We start from the raw sequence: 14,194 nt of genomic DNA, 5'->3' as shown, positions 1-14,194 counted from the left end.
ATACAATATTCTGGAGTGGAATCGTTCTGTTGGAAGATGCATGTGCCTATCCAACGTTTCTTCTCCCTAGATCTGGGATGCTGCAACGTGTGTGATACCATAATGGAGACGTATTCATTCCGCGAAGCCTCGTCTCTACATCTCGAAAGTTTCCTTTAATAAACATATCCGTTCCACAGAATAGATACAACCTGTGTGTACATGGATGCTCGTCTGTGACATGTATTTCGTAAATACCGACTATTATAGTATGAAGTGACATAGGGGAAAGGGGGGTTTGGAAGCTGCAAGTTCTAATCTCAAACCATTCCTTAAATCAGTCTCTTTAGATTAGATTGAGGAAATGAAACCTGTTAAACATAAACACAGATACATTTGTAATGATAAATTTGGAGATATGGGATCAAGTCGATCCCTTGAGTGGCCGATAACGACCTAGAGGGCAGAGCTATCCCAAAAAACTAAACAATTTGGCAAAATTTGACCGTGAAGGTCCGCCCACGAAGATTGTAGCTCTATCAAAGCTCTCGGTCGACACGTTCTTGCACGCCTCTGTGCTAGCCAGGCTCGGGAATGTGGGGGGGTCCTTTGAGCGCTTTGATCCCTCACGCTTCATTACTAAAAATAACGTGTCTTTACCGGTGCGTGGGTCCGCACCGGATTTTAAAATCGAATTTCACGTAAGAATTCGCGACGGCCTATCGAATAAAACCAGAACGCGAGCTAAATTGGAAAATAAAAAAAAAACGGCTCGACCGCGCGCGTGGAGCCGTTTGTCTCCGGACCCGAGTGCCGCGATCAAGTATTGGAAAATCTACGACGGATCACCTTCCCGATTGCCGTCCCTTCCGCCTCAGATCTTGGACGAGGCGCGGCCGGTGAGGTTCCCACCCTTCCTCGACATCCTCCGGCCAGTTATTCTTTTAGAGGATGTCCCTTTTGTAAGAATTCCGCGGGAGAAAAGGAGGAACTAAGGAGAGGGAGTCCTCAAACTACTTCCGATTACGAAAAATTCATTATTTAATATAAAATTCTAAGATATTATCTATCAACACAAAGGTGACAATAAAATAATTAATTATACCAATTCAAAAAAAAAAAAAAAGAAATAATATGGCAAATGAAAAATATTAAACATAAATAAAAAAAAAAGAAAATAAAATAAAATAAAAGCGAAAAAAAACAAAATCCAACCACTTACGTACTCTAGTCGTCACGCCGAGCTCGGTTAACGGCTGGTATACATGTTCTAAAAGAAAAACAATAAATTATGTCACGTATGCAATGACAATATGATAATTACAGTTTTTCTGTTTCACTATTTTTTTTTTTTAGTTCCGACTATAGGTACAACTTTTTCAAAGATTTCTTAAATAAATGTATTTATTTTGCTCGTCTGATCACACCATTAGCGAAACACTTCACTGATTTCTTAAATAGAGGCACTTATATTGCTCGTCTGATCAAATCATTAGCGAATCGCTTCACTGATCTTTTCCTTAAGTCAATTATGGGTTATTACCTTTCCAATTTTTGCTTTCGGGTGAAAATTTATCCAGTGCCTATTGCTTCTTTATTGTGAATCTATTGTCATTACTTCACCTTCCTTCGCTAAGTTCTCAAGCTCCAAAAACTTCCTCCTTCACCTCCTAAACTCTTTCGCCCAAGAAAAAAAACTCGCTGCTGCCTTTTTCTCCTTCTTCCACTCCAATCTTCTAAATCCAATTCCCGAATCTCATCCAACCACTCGCCTCTAGATTTCACACAAAAACTCCAAATCAATTCCCGAATCACATCCAACCACTCGCCTCTAGATCTATATCTTTCAACCAAAAAACTCCAAAACCCCTCTCGAATCTCATTCAACCGCTCGCCTCTAGATCTCAAATCCAACTCCATACTCAACTCCCGCAGAACTCTCAGATGACCAAAATGCCATCCCAACCTCATAAATTTTCTCATCTGTGTGCAGAACTTCCACACACAGTGTTTTCCAAGAAGAGACAACAATCGAGTTGCTCCCCGTCGCAGAATATTAAATAAAAGAACAAGCAAAAAGGGAACGCGAGAATTCAATCTTCCTCGTCTGGAGTCAGAGAACAAAGTGAAGATGAATCATTGAGGACGGAATGGCACAGCATATAGCCGACTACCTCCGTATTCCATCAAGGATCCATCTCACCCGCCACTTCATCCCTACGAAGAAGAAAGAATATTTAATTTTCTTCAAAATTCCGAAACGAAGAGATAGTCGTTTCACATAAAGGTAGGGAAGGGACGGCAATCGGGAAGGTGATCCGTCGTAGATTTTCCAATACTTGATCGCGGCACTCGGGTCCGGAGACAAACGGCTCCACGCGCGCGGTCGAGCCGTTTTTTTTTATTTTCCAATTTAGCTCGCGTTCTGGTTTTATTCGATAGGCCGTCGCGAATTCTTACGTGAAATTCGATTTTAAAATCCGGTGCGGACCCACGCACCGGTAAAGACACGTTATTTTTAGTAATGAAGCGTGAGGGATCAAAGCGCTCAAAGGACCCCCCCACATTCCCGAGCCTGGCTAGCACAGAGGCGTGCAAGAACGTGTCGACCGAGAGCTTTGATAGAGCTGCAATCTTCGTGGGCGGACCTTCACGGTCAAATTTTGCCAAATTGTTTAGTTTTTTGGGATAGCTCTGCCCTCTAGGTCGTTATCGGCCACTCAAGGGATCGACTTGATCCCATATCTCCAAATTTATCATTACACATTTACCTAGTCTTCCTCTATTAAATCCATCATATCATGTGGATGATAATATGCACTTGTACCCTATAATCACAAGTGAATGAAAAGATACGTCACTTTGTCTTTTTGAGATTGTTCCAAACGAAGATGCGGCGGTACTTGAAAATGAGAGAATTTAGGAGCATCCTCTTTACGGTTAGATGTTCTTCTGAAAATGACACTTTTCAACATTTCCCGGTTATTTCATTATTTGTGACGTTTATTCCGGAACATGGTGACTTGGAAAACTTTAGGTTGAAACGGAAGGGACAGATGGACACGGAAATTAGCATCATTTTTAATTACGGAATATTAATGTTTGCAATATTGGCTTCTTGACTTATCGAAAATAATGCACTGAAATTAACAAAACATAAGATATATTTCTCAACCCCTTTCCAGCAAAATCATTTTAAAAAAAAAATACCAAAAAAAAAATTTTTTTGTCTAACCATCCCTTGTGTGCATGGTCGTAGGGGAAAAGCCCGCGACTGGGGTGAAAATTATCGTCGAATTAAGAGCACGAGTCACATATTTTTTACTAACTTACTAACAAAGAATAGCAGCTTCAAATTCGACATATGTAGAAAGCTATCGAATACAAAACGTCGAACCACACAGCCCAGCATAAAGTGGCCGCCTACCGACCCATAGTGCACAGACTTTTGTCTATACCTCTTACCAAAGAAAGGTTTGAAAAAGACACGCCTTACATTGTGGATTTCGACCAACGCCAATCCATAGCTTAATAAGGAAGATGCAAGATACAAGATAGATGTTCGAACAAGAGACGATGAAGATGGACACACGATTAGCCAACATACGAGGGTAGTTCAATAAGTCTTTAGAATAAAGTGTAAAAACAATTTTTTTGAGTAAATTTTTCTTTTCATTTTTCAACATAATCTCCTTGGAGCTCTATACACTTGGTCAATCGTTTTTCAAGTTTTTTTAATCCTTCAGAAAAGTGTGTTTTCGGAAGTGCCTCAAAATAAGCGCTTACAGAGGCAATGACGTCTTCGTTGTCCGTAAATCTCTGTCCATCCTTTTCCAAGTAGTCAATAAGGATAATTCCACGGGCATCCCAAAAAACTGTAGCCATTACCTTACCAGCTGACTTTACGGTTTTCGCCTTCTTTGGAGCTGGTCCACCCGTGCCGATTCACTGTTTTGACTGTTCCTTCGTCTCAGGAGTGTAGTGGTGTATCCATGTTTCATCCCTAGTCACAAACCGACGAAAAAATTCCTCAGGATTCCGACTTATGCACGCCAAAAGAGCCTCAGAGGTGACCACTCTATTTCGTTTATTCTCAGCTAAGAGCGAACGCGGCACCCATCTTGCTGATAGCTTTCTCATGCCTAATTTTTCATGTATAATTGAAAAAACTGCACCTATTAATATCCCTGTGGCCACACCTAACTCACGCACTTTTAATCTTCTATCCTTCAACACCATATCGTGGATTTTATTGATAATTTCGGGAGTAGTCACTTCTACGGGCCTTCCTGAACGTGGTTCGTCACTTGTTGATTTAAGCGCGGTCGTTAAATTCATTTACCCAATTATAAACCGTTGCTAAGGCGGGGGCAGATGAGTCATGAACCGAGTCTAATTCATTTTTTATCTCATATGGAGTTAAGCCCTTTAAATGAAAATGTTTTATTACCGCTCTGAACTCGTTTTTTTCCATTTTTTAAAAAGCATTTTTTTTTCAATTGATTATAAAAACACGTAAACTCAGAAGATGTGGACTGTGACTGCACTATATATCTAGTCGGGAGTGGCGCTGACTAAAAACAGATGATTTAGGGCGATTCGCGCGCCATCCATTGGTCATTCTAAGGACTTATTGAACTACCCTCGTAACTTACTCAACGTAAATGTTTCTAGCCTAGCAACGAATCTTGGCAAAAGAAGGCATCGAAGCAGTAGGATCAAGCAGGATTCACACGCTCAAAGCGTAATTAGGCAATGAAAAAGACCCGAAGAAGCAAGAGGAAAAAGCGGCATCTACAGGATGTATTACGAAGATTGCCCATGTACCTACGTAGGGCAAATGAAACGACTAGTCAACACTCGGGTCAAAGAACATTTTGAAGAAGCTGCGCCAATAAAATACATATGAATTGTGCAGTCGCACGACATATTGTAGAACATGTCAACGAAATGGAGGGGGTGACGGTTTTCGAGAAGGTCAAACGCAAAAAATTAGACCCTTACGAGAGTTTTTCATTATAAAAGACCCAACACAGGTTGAATACAGATATTGGTAACGCACACTCATATCTGTATTCACTGATACCATAAAGGGCATATGTAAATTAAGATACAATTAAGGCGTAGTCATTAAAATAATTAGATTCAAATAGCGTATATTTAGATTAAGAACATTTCTGGCCTTATCTCGCTGAACAAGACAGCAAGTGGCTGCCAAAATACGTATACGGAGAATCAAAGGAACATCATTAACTTAAATGGAAATTAGACGATCCCAAGTTGATTTTGGACAATTGCAAAATTAGGATAAAACATACTCAGAAAAGTAACGAATAGTGATCATCCACAACTAAATGACTTCCATGCCACTATCCTAGTCAATTCAAGAAGTAGGTACCGTGTCTCACACTTCTGGCCTTTAGATAGTGTTATAAAAACTGTCACGTGTCTTGGCTCGTTGCTGCTGATGTCTGTAATGAGGTGGCCTTTATGTTTGGTTTCACATCAGTTCAAGGATACCCCATTTAACAAGAGGATGCAGAATTGGCCACGAAGAGCCTTTAAAAGTTAAGAGTCAATCGATTCGCCCGGCAAATTGATAGTATCCCAAAAGCCAATTTGCCAATCGGTTACTGGAAAATATGTGCATCTAATAAGCGCCCAGCAGATGGATCTAATATGGTGAAATGGAATAAAATGGACCGCCTTGGAATTGGAATTCCCGTGGCCTACCTATAATTATAGTACACGGCGTAATCGTGATTATAGTCGCCATATTGGCAGCTTTTATCATAGGTGGAATGAGTCAGACGCATTGACACAGACTACTATTAAGATACCTTTGGGCCGTGATTCGATTTGAATTCGACATGAGAACTGATTGGATCTCGCTTGAATTATTCCTTCAACTTGTGGTGCTGGGCAGGCATCTGTCGCTACCATACCTTTAATATAAATACCATCTTGATCAGCAGGACGTCCTATCGCGTTTTTGAGATAGTCTATCGCAGGCCTGACTGCAGCGAAGTCAATATCTGCAGAAATTGACTAACCTGACTCTTCTTCTTTTTCTTCAGCCTTTGTCCCGTTCACAAGCGGGGTCGGCTCGTCGTGATCGGCTTCGCCATTTGGCTCTATCGAATGCCTGATCTGGGTGCAATCTCGAGGCTTTCAAATCCCCATCCAGCGTATCAAGCCACCGTTGCTTAGGTCTGCCTTTTGGTCGTTTATCATCGACTTCGATGTTCAGACCAATCTTTGCAAGCGAATTCTCGTTTGCACGAATTGCGTGACCATACCATCGAAGACGCCTCTCTCGCAACTTTTCCACGATCGGTGCAACCCCATAACGATCGCGGATATCCTCATTTCGGATGTGATCTAAACGTGTGACGCCACTAGTCCAACGTAGCATCTTCGTCTCCATTACCGCGAGACGCCGTTCATTGTCTTTTATGGTCGGCCAACACTCAGAACCATAGAGAGCGGCTGAATGGACGACATTGCGGTAAATTTTAGATTTGAGACGTTGGTTGATACGTCGATCACAAAGGACACCAGTTGTGGAGCGCCACTTCATCGAGGTTGCGTTAATGCGTGAAGCAATTTCATAACGCAGCTCTCCATTGGCTGATAGCGTTGACCCGAGGTATTTAAATCGCTCAGTTCTGGGCAGATCACTGCCGCTGACAGTGATTGTGCCTGTTTCATGGGGATCGGTCGTCAAAAATTCAGTTTGGTTTAAATTCAATCTGAGACCGTGTCGCATGAGGCGATCATTCCATTTTTGAACAAGTTGCTCGAGATCATTTTTGCTATGAGATGCTAGGAAAACATCATCTGCATAAAGCAGTGTGTAGGGCGCTGGACGTTGGATATCCCGTGTGACGGTGTCCATAACAAGGACAAAGAGGAGTGGTGAGAGGGCACTTCCTTGATGAACTCCAACAGAGACGCGAAGCGGTTTTGATACACCCGCCATACTTCGAACTTTACTTTTCGGATCGTGGTAGAGCAATTGAACCCAGCGCACGAGTTCTTCTGGCACCAAGTGTTGTCGTAAAGCATACCAGATGCGTTCGTGTGGTACACGGTCAAACGCTTTCTCTAGATCCAGAAAGGCAATGTAAAGAGGGCGATGCTTCTCACGGTGTTTCTCCATGAGTAACCGCGCAGCGTGTATTGCGTCAGTAGTTCCGCAGTTCTTGACAAATCCGGCTTGATTCACGGTTATTTCAACGATTTCGCGAATACGGTTGTCAAGAATGCGTTCAAAAATCTTCATGGTATGGGAAAGTAACCGGATCGGACGGTAATTTGAACATTCTGCTGGGCGACCTTTCTTTTTCCATATTGGAACAGTGGTACTTTCTTGCCAGTCAAATGGTGTTCTTCCTTCCTGAATAACCCGGTTAAAGAATTCACTGAGCCACAGTGTTGGGTCCCAGCTCTTCGCTTTCCAGAGCTCAGATGCGATGTCGTCAGGTCCTGTTGCCTTCCTCGATTTCATTTGTTTTATTGCCTCCTCGACTTCAGTTGCGCTGACTGGTGGAAGTGGTCCAAATGTCGGCAGTGATTGTGGAAGTGGAGGATGAGCAAATTCTTCAGTTGAAATCTGCTCGAAGTATTCTCTCCATCTATCCGTTGCGGCTCGACGGTTGGTAAGCAAAGTACCGTTCTTGTCATTAACATAACAGAAGTGTTCGATATCCTGTGTGCGTTCATCACGGCTTTTAGCAAGTCGATACAGATCTCTCTCGCCATCCCGAGTGTCCAGTTTATCGTAAAGATTTTGAATGAATGGTTCGCTCGGGTGACAGCGACCGCTTTCTTTGCTTCCCGGTTGGCACTCTTATAAATTTGCCAATTAGCAGGCGTTTTATCGTCGAGAAATTTGTGGTAGAAGCGTTTCTTTTCACGGACCTTCATTTCAACATCATCATTCCAAAGCCAAGTATCTCGGTTGATGTATCGCTTACCCGGCTTGGTGACCCCGAGGGTTGCAGAGGCCGCTTTGTGGATCGTGTCTTTCATTTGGTTCCATGATTCTTCCACATTCGTAATGGTTGGCAATCGTATGAGTGAGACCGTTTCTTCATTCTTCTCACCAAATCGCCACCATTTAATGCGCGGCGGGCCAGTGCGTTCCTCACTCCGTTTTATCGGTGGCTTAATTCGCAGGACAGCAATCAACGGCCGATGCTGAGGTGCGATGGTCTCATAGGGAACGACTTTGCAATCAGTGACAGTGGTAAAATGTTGACGTCTTATGAGAATATAGTCGATTTGCGTTTTATTGTTCCCACTATAAAATGTGGGAAGATGAAACAATCGTTTGATGAACCATGTATTCATAAGTACAAGGTCATGGGTGTCCGCAAAATCGATTATACGCTCGCCACCTTCATTGCGCGCTCCGAACCCCTTTCCCCCATGGCACCTGTTACCGTCTGCCTTTTCACCCACATGACCATTAAGGTCGCCGCCAATAATTATGTAATCGTCAGCAGGCACGTGACAAGTCTTTTCATCGAGAAGTTGCCAGAAGGCATCTTTCTCGGCATCAGGTCGACCTGTCTGTGGTGCATACGCGGTGAAGAAGTGAATAGTGCGATCAGCTGATATAATGGTGAGCTTCATCAGCCGATCATCAAATCGTTCAACTTCTTTAATGGCATCACGGAAACCCTCTGAGATGGCAATGCCAACACCATATTGAGTGTGTGGGTTACCAAAATAGAGAAGTTTGTAGCCATTTTTACCGCGTTCGTGTTCAATGTCGCAGCTTTTGGCACCAGACCATCGGGTTTCTTGCAGAGCGCAGATGTCAATACACCTTTTCCGAAGGGCTCTTGCAAGTTCCTCCGTCTTTCCAGTTAGGGTACCAACATTTAGCGTGCAGACACGTATTTGTTTTGTTCGTTGTGTGCGGACTAACTTGCTTACGTCCTGACGCCGTCCATGCGTCAAGAACCCTTGCCCATTTCTCGACAGGACCGGGGCCCGTCCTACCGCGTCGACTGAGGTGGACGCCCTAGCATTTCTCCGAGGCCTGTGACTTAATCCGATCATCATGTTTGTAACGACATTGTATGCATTTTCTTGGTCGACCTGTCGCGGGGCCTGTCACCAAGAGAGATCAGGTAGGATTTAGCATAGTAGAACAACTCCAACTATACTCTATTTATATCTTTCCCTGATCTCAGCATTTTATTTTTGTTTTACTGAGGATAGTACAGAGTACGTTGCCTCAAACCCTCCTCCTTTACCTGGGCTTGGGACCAGCATACTATGTTAATAGCATGGCGGAGTTAAATCAGACTAACCTGATTATAGAAGAAATATAGGTCATCGTTGCCTGTATTAAGACGGGATGGGATCCTCGTGTAGAATTTAAAAGAACAGTTGTTTTTATTGCTCTCAATTCAAATTTGGCCCTCTAAGAGCATATGCCCTTGGAAAATTCCTAGAGGATGTACTTTTGGCCCGGTTATTTGCAGCAGTTCCCTCCTTTGTGGGAATTCCATGGTGTTACGCCCATATCGTGGGCAAATCTCTTTATAGGCTCAATGCGTGGAGTTGTGGCGCTGCACTCTACCACGCTTACTTTAAAGCCTTGCAATCATTGATAAAATACCAACTAAATCCAAAAACAGAATATCTGGCCTGTTTCGAAGTAGCATTGGTACGCGAAAATTTCTAGCCCTTCCTATCTCACATCGGTAACCTCTTCCAATTTTATCAAGTTTCCAGCCTGCTAATTCGCCTTAATTACAGAGGAACTTACTCTGCAGTTACTTTTCCTTGGTGAATAATTCGTCCCACACAGAAAGTAAATTTAAAGTTACACGTTGTCCTCAGAGGAAGTGGTTCTGCTCACGCTTAAAGGTGAGGAAAGAGACAAAGCCAAAGGATCTAAGCTGTAGGGCGTTGTAGGGCCAGCATAGTCTCGGGATCGGAGAGTAAAAGTAAATGCCGAGCTCTTCGAACGGGACAAAAATGTCTGCACCATGTGTACTGAGAAGAGATGTTAGCGGAGTTGACAAAGCAGTTCATCAGGCAATTACAGGCTTTGAAAATGGCACACATATCAAGGAAAATTCAGCGTTGTTGCAGGGGAGGGAGATTTAGGATGCGAAGCCGGGAAGGAGAGTCCACACGGGAAAGGTTCTTTTTGCTCGAATGCGAATGAGACCTATTTCACTTTTTGGTGCTCACATTTTGAACCCTCATTCCTGTATGTTTCACCCAATATCAAAAATAGAACTATTTTCGAAAAGTACTAATTGAGCTCTTTCATTTCTCATCTTCTATATTCAGTAAAAAAAAATCTTGCACCCCCTTTCACGGGGGGAAGAGATCACCCGTAGGGTAATAGTTGTCGGGATGTACAAGAGAGTTCGCAGAGAGGGCCGCCCCGTGCCTCTCACTCTCCTTACCAAGGGGCAGCTCTCTCTTCAATCCCCATTGCACATCGCAACGATGATTTGTCTACCAGCTTATTAATATTTAGAAAATAGCACCTGTTCGAGACACGTTAACTGTGTAAAAAGTGGTCGTTAGCGGGGATACAAAAGGACTTTCTTACTCTCCTTCCAGTGGCGAAGTCGGCAAATAAAACTTTACCATGATGATATCGAAATATTCCCCATTTGCAACGCCTTAACTTTCTAAGGAGGAGTGGTGTGATCTCTGCGATTTTTTAACCACCACGAGTTTTTATCGGGTTAGAAAATTCAGGGACGCATTGAGCAAACACAGAGACAAATCGTCAGACGCTGCATCACCTCTCACCGCTGCTCCCAGAGCAGAGGTGAGGCAGCGTCTGACGATTTGCCTCTGCCCTGGTAAGAAACTGTAAAGCCGTCATCGCTTGACATTTTTGTAAAGTTTGGGTCATAAGCCCTAAACGAGGGGTCCGTGGACCATAACAAGAGGGAGTAAGTTGCTCCCCATTTGGTCCGGTCCAGCATTAAGTTGATGCGGACTTAGGACCCCATCGTTCTCAAAAAAAAAAATTAATTAAGGTCACCTAACCTAAGTCTTAAGTGTCCGGATGGCGCAAGAGCTGTCGTAGCAGAAGGCGGTGGTTCAAATCTCACTGGTGGCGGGGAGATTTGTTATCGTGGCTGTATGTCGGATACCAGTCGACTCAGCTGTGAATGAGTACCTGAGTAAAATCAGGGTAATAATCTCGGGCGAGCGCAATGCTGACCACATTGCCTCCTACAGTGTTCTGTAGTGTACCGCAACGGTCTTGAATGAAGTGCTCTAACACACTTCAAGGCCCTGATCCAAAATGGATTGTTGCGCTAACGATTATTATTATTATTATTAACCTAAGTCTTCTCGAGGTCAAAGAATGGTGAAGCTAGTTTCAAGAAAAGAACTGGAAAAAAACGTAAAAATAATTTTCAGGAAGTAAAAAGATATTTGCAAGGCTTCTTACATTCTCTTCCGTAAATGCCTTCAAACTGTAGTCGCCAGATTACCTCGATCTTCTTCTTGAATGGGATTCTAGGGTTGCTCTATAAAAATTGTACGTTTTTGGTTGGTTCTCATCCCGAAATTTTTCCCTACTCTCAACAGCTATATTCAATAATACCATGAATAATGAAAACTTCGCGTTATTTCGACCAAAAAAAGGATAAATGTAATCCTCATAACTTTCATTAGCTTGGATATATAGAAACAGCCAAGAAAAACGGATACAACAGGAACTTCTTCGAAAATCGGATCAAAAAGAAACTACGCGAGGCCTCAAGACAGTAACTTTCAACACTCGTCCAGGAGGTTAACATAGAACCTAAGCAATGGATAACATTAACTTACTTGGGTCGGACGCAGATCATCGAAAGGCGGCTACATAAACGTGGATTCCGGGTCACCTCGACCAGCAGACGATACCTACTTAGGACCCGGTTACAATCAGTCAAGGACAAAAAAAGAGTGCACGGAAAAAAGTGCCATTTATAAGATCTCCTGTCTAGACTGCGACAAGATTTACGTAGTTCAAGCGAAACGAATGTCCACACCAGGGTGTTAGAACACATAAAGGAGGCCGAATCCGCTAAAACTAAGAACAACCCACACATAAGGTCCGCGGTTGTCAGAGATATAATAGAGCAGGGAGACCATTTGTCGTTGGACAACGCCAATATTTTGAAAGATGTGAGCGACGTTAGGAGACTAGGTTCCTAAGAGAGCCTTCACATCTCGAAAATTCCTCCCGAAAAAGGCTAAACATGGATATGGGCAATAGTTTTTCCACCTTGGTAGAACTTTTAGGAAGGACTAGGAAGATCATAGGAGCTTAATTATGTTATTGTAATCACAGGAATAGCTGTGAAGGTAATCTTTTAAAAGATAAAACACTGAAGAAGGGGACAGTTGGTCCCCAAAATACGTTTTTGTATAAATTAGATACTTTTAGCCAATAAAAAGGAAAAATATCTTCCAATGCAATCCTTCATTTTAACACTTCGGCTAACAAACTACCTCTGAATTCAAACCATTGTTATTAGGTTGAAATTTAGAAGGTTTTTTTTTTTGTAAGTTTTAAAATGATACTCTTTTTTACGTGGATGTTCGTTTGGACAATCAATTGAAGTATAGAAACGGTAGACGAAAAAATGGTTAAAATCGCTGGTTTTTCAAGTAGCATGAATTTTCTATCTTTTTGCATACTTGTGCTGGTGCTGCTGATATTTTGAGTCATATCATTCGTCCTTTCTTTCGTTGAATGTGCAGAAGACTATCTATGTTCTGTTTTACCATTCTCTAAAGCTCATTGGATGTTTCTTAATATTTAATTCCATTTTCCGTGAATTGGAAGAAATCCACTTGGAAATTATTTCTAACAGAATCAGCCCCGAGAAAATTTCATAACTGTAAGTTGATATTGCGGCGATTTAAATGCGATGTTCTCACGACAACGTCTCAATACGCAATGGGTGTTGGCCAGAATGGAGAAAGACTGCGCATGTGCAGGGTTAATGGTTTGTGTACGGGATTTAGTGGTTGTTGGTAGATATGAAAATTATGTTGCTTGGCTGGAAGATTCATTGAAGTACATTCTTGGTCAAGAGAACACCAAGAGCCCCTTTAGCTCAGTGGTAGAGCACTGGTCTCGTAAACCAGGGGTCGTGAGTTCAAACCTCACAGGGGGCAGTTGTGATTCTTCACTTTTTTCCAGTTTACAGTTCTTTTTACTCCTCGCATTTACTGTTAATGTTGGATTTATTTATGTGTAAATAACGTTTTCCTATTTATGTTCTTAAACAATATAGAACGCACTCGAATCGAGCTGTTGGCTAATTGTATCTGAATCTTATCCGAATTGATTATATTTTTGAGATTTCTCTAATGGGGTTCTCTGTGAATTATTCAATTTGGGGAATTGAGAATGCTTTTAACATTACGCTTGGTGACTGATGTGAGTGACGAAAGATACGATTCTGTCTGGGCAATTTGCTTACACATATGTACGTACTCGTACGTGACAGATGGAAAGAAACGTGCGTGATTTACCACTTTAAATAGAAATACAGAAAATTAAATTGGCTCCGTTATGATTTTTCCGGTAGAATTAGTTTCAGAAAAGTAACTTGTTCACTATTTTATTATTTGATTCCAAAAATGCACTGACGGTTTCAAATATACAACTTTTATCAACTTTGCAGATTTGTAAGTTTAAAGTACCGTTACAATAATGCATATTGAAATTTAGATAAAAAATCGATTTTGAATTTTCTTTAAAATTCAAACAGGGATGATGACCTTTGCTATTGAAAAAAATATTTCTTTTATAGGAAAATGTTATGTGGTTTCCGAAAATGGTACCAAATTTGGAGTTAAATGATTTTGGGAGTGGGAGATTGTGACTTTTTTGGAAAGGTCAAGCTATTTGAGACTATTCACGAAAAACGCTATAATTCTGCAGCGGTAAAAGATAGAGTGGCTATTTATGGACCAATTTTCCTGAAACAAGTGGTATTATCCACCATTAAAATTCCTACCATCATAATCGGGACACCCTGTATTTCGGTGGAAAAATGGAATGTTATTAAGATTTTTCGCGTATACAAATAATGCAAACTTATTTAGTCAATTTCCACACAATAATGAAACAATCGAACAGTATTTCCTGAAATTTCTATTGCAAAAAATTTGAAATTGAACGAGTGACAGTGAGGAATAGCAGTTTTGCGATGTA

General features: G+C 41.8%; 1 protein-coding gene and 1 non-coding gene across 4 annotated transcripts in view; both read left to right on the top strand.

Annotated features, from left to right (window-relative positions):
* The window catches only part of LOC119656610 (LIM domain only protein 3), a 315,382-nt gene that overhangs the window by 238,908 nt on the left and 62,280 nt on the right, over positions 1-14,194 (top strand). The gene's annotated exons all lie outside the window — the stretch shown is intronic.
* Trnat-cgu lies at positions 13,078-13,149 on the top strand. Its single transcript has one exon. It is a non-coding gene; the product is annotated as a tRNA-Thr (tRNA).

Source organism: Hermetia illucens, chromosome 5, assembly GCF_905115235.1.
Source record: "Hermetia illucens chromosome 5, iHerIll2.2.curated.20191125, whole genome shotgun sequence".
Classification (NCBI taxonomy): Eukaryota; Metazoa; Arthropoda; class Insecta; order Diptera; family Stratiomyidae; genus Hermetia; species Hermetia illucens.
The sequence above is the reverse complement of the archived record's forward strand: the minus strand, read 5'-3'. Positions and strand labels throughout refer to the sequence as shown.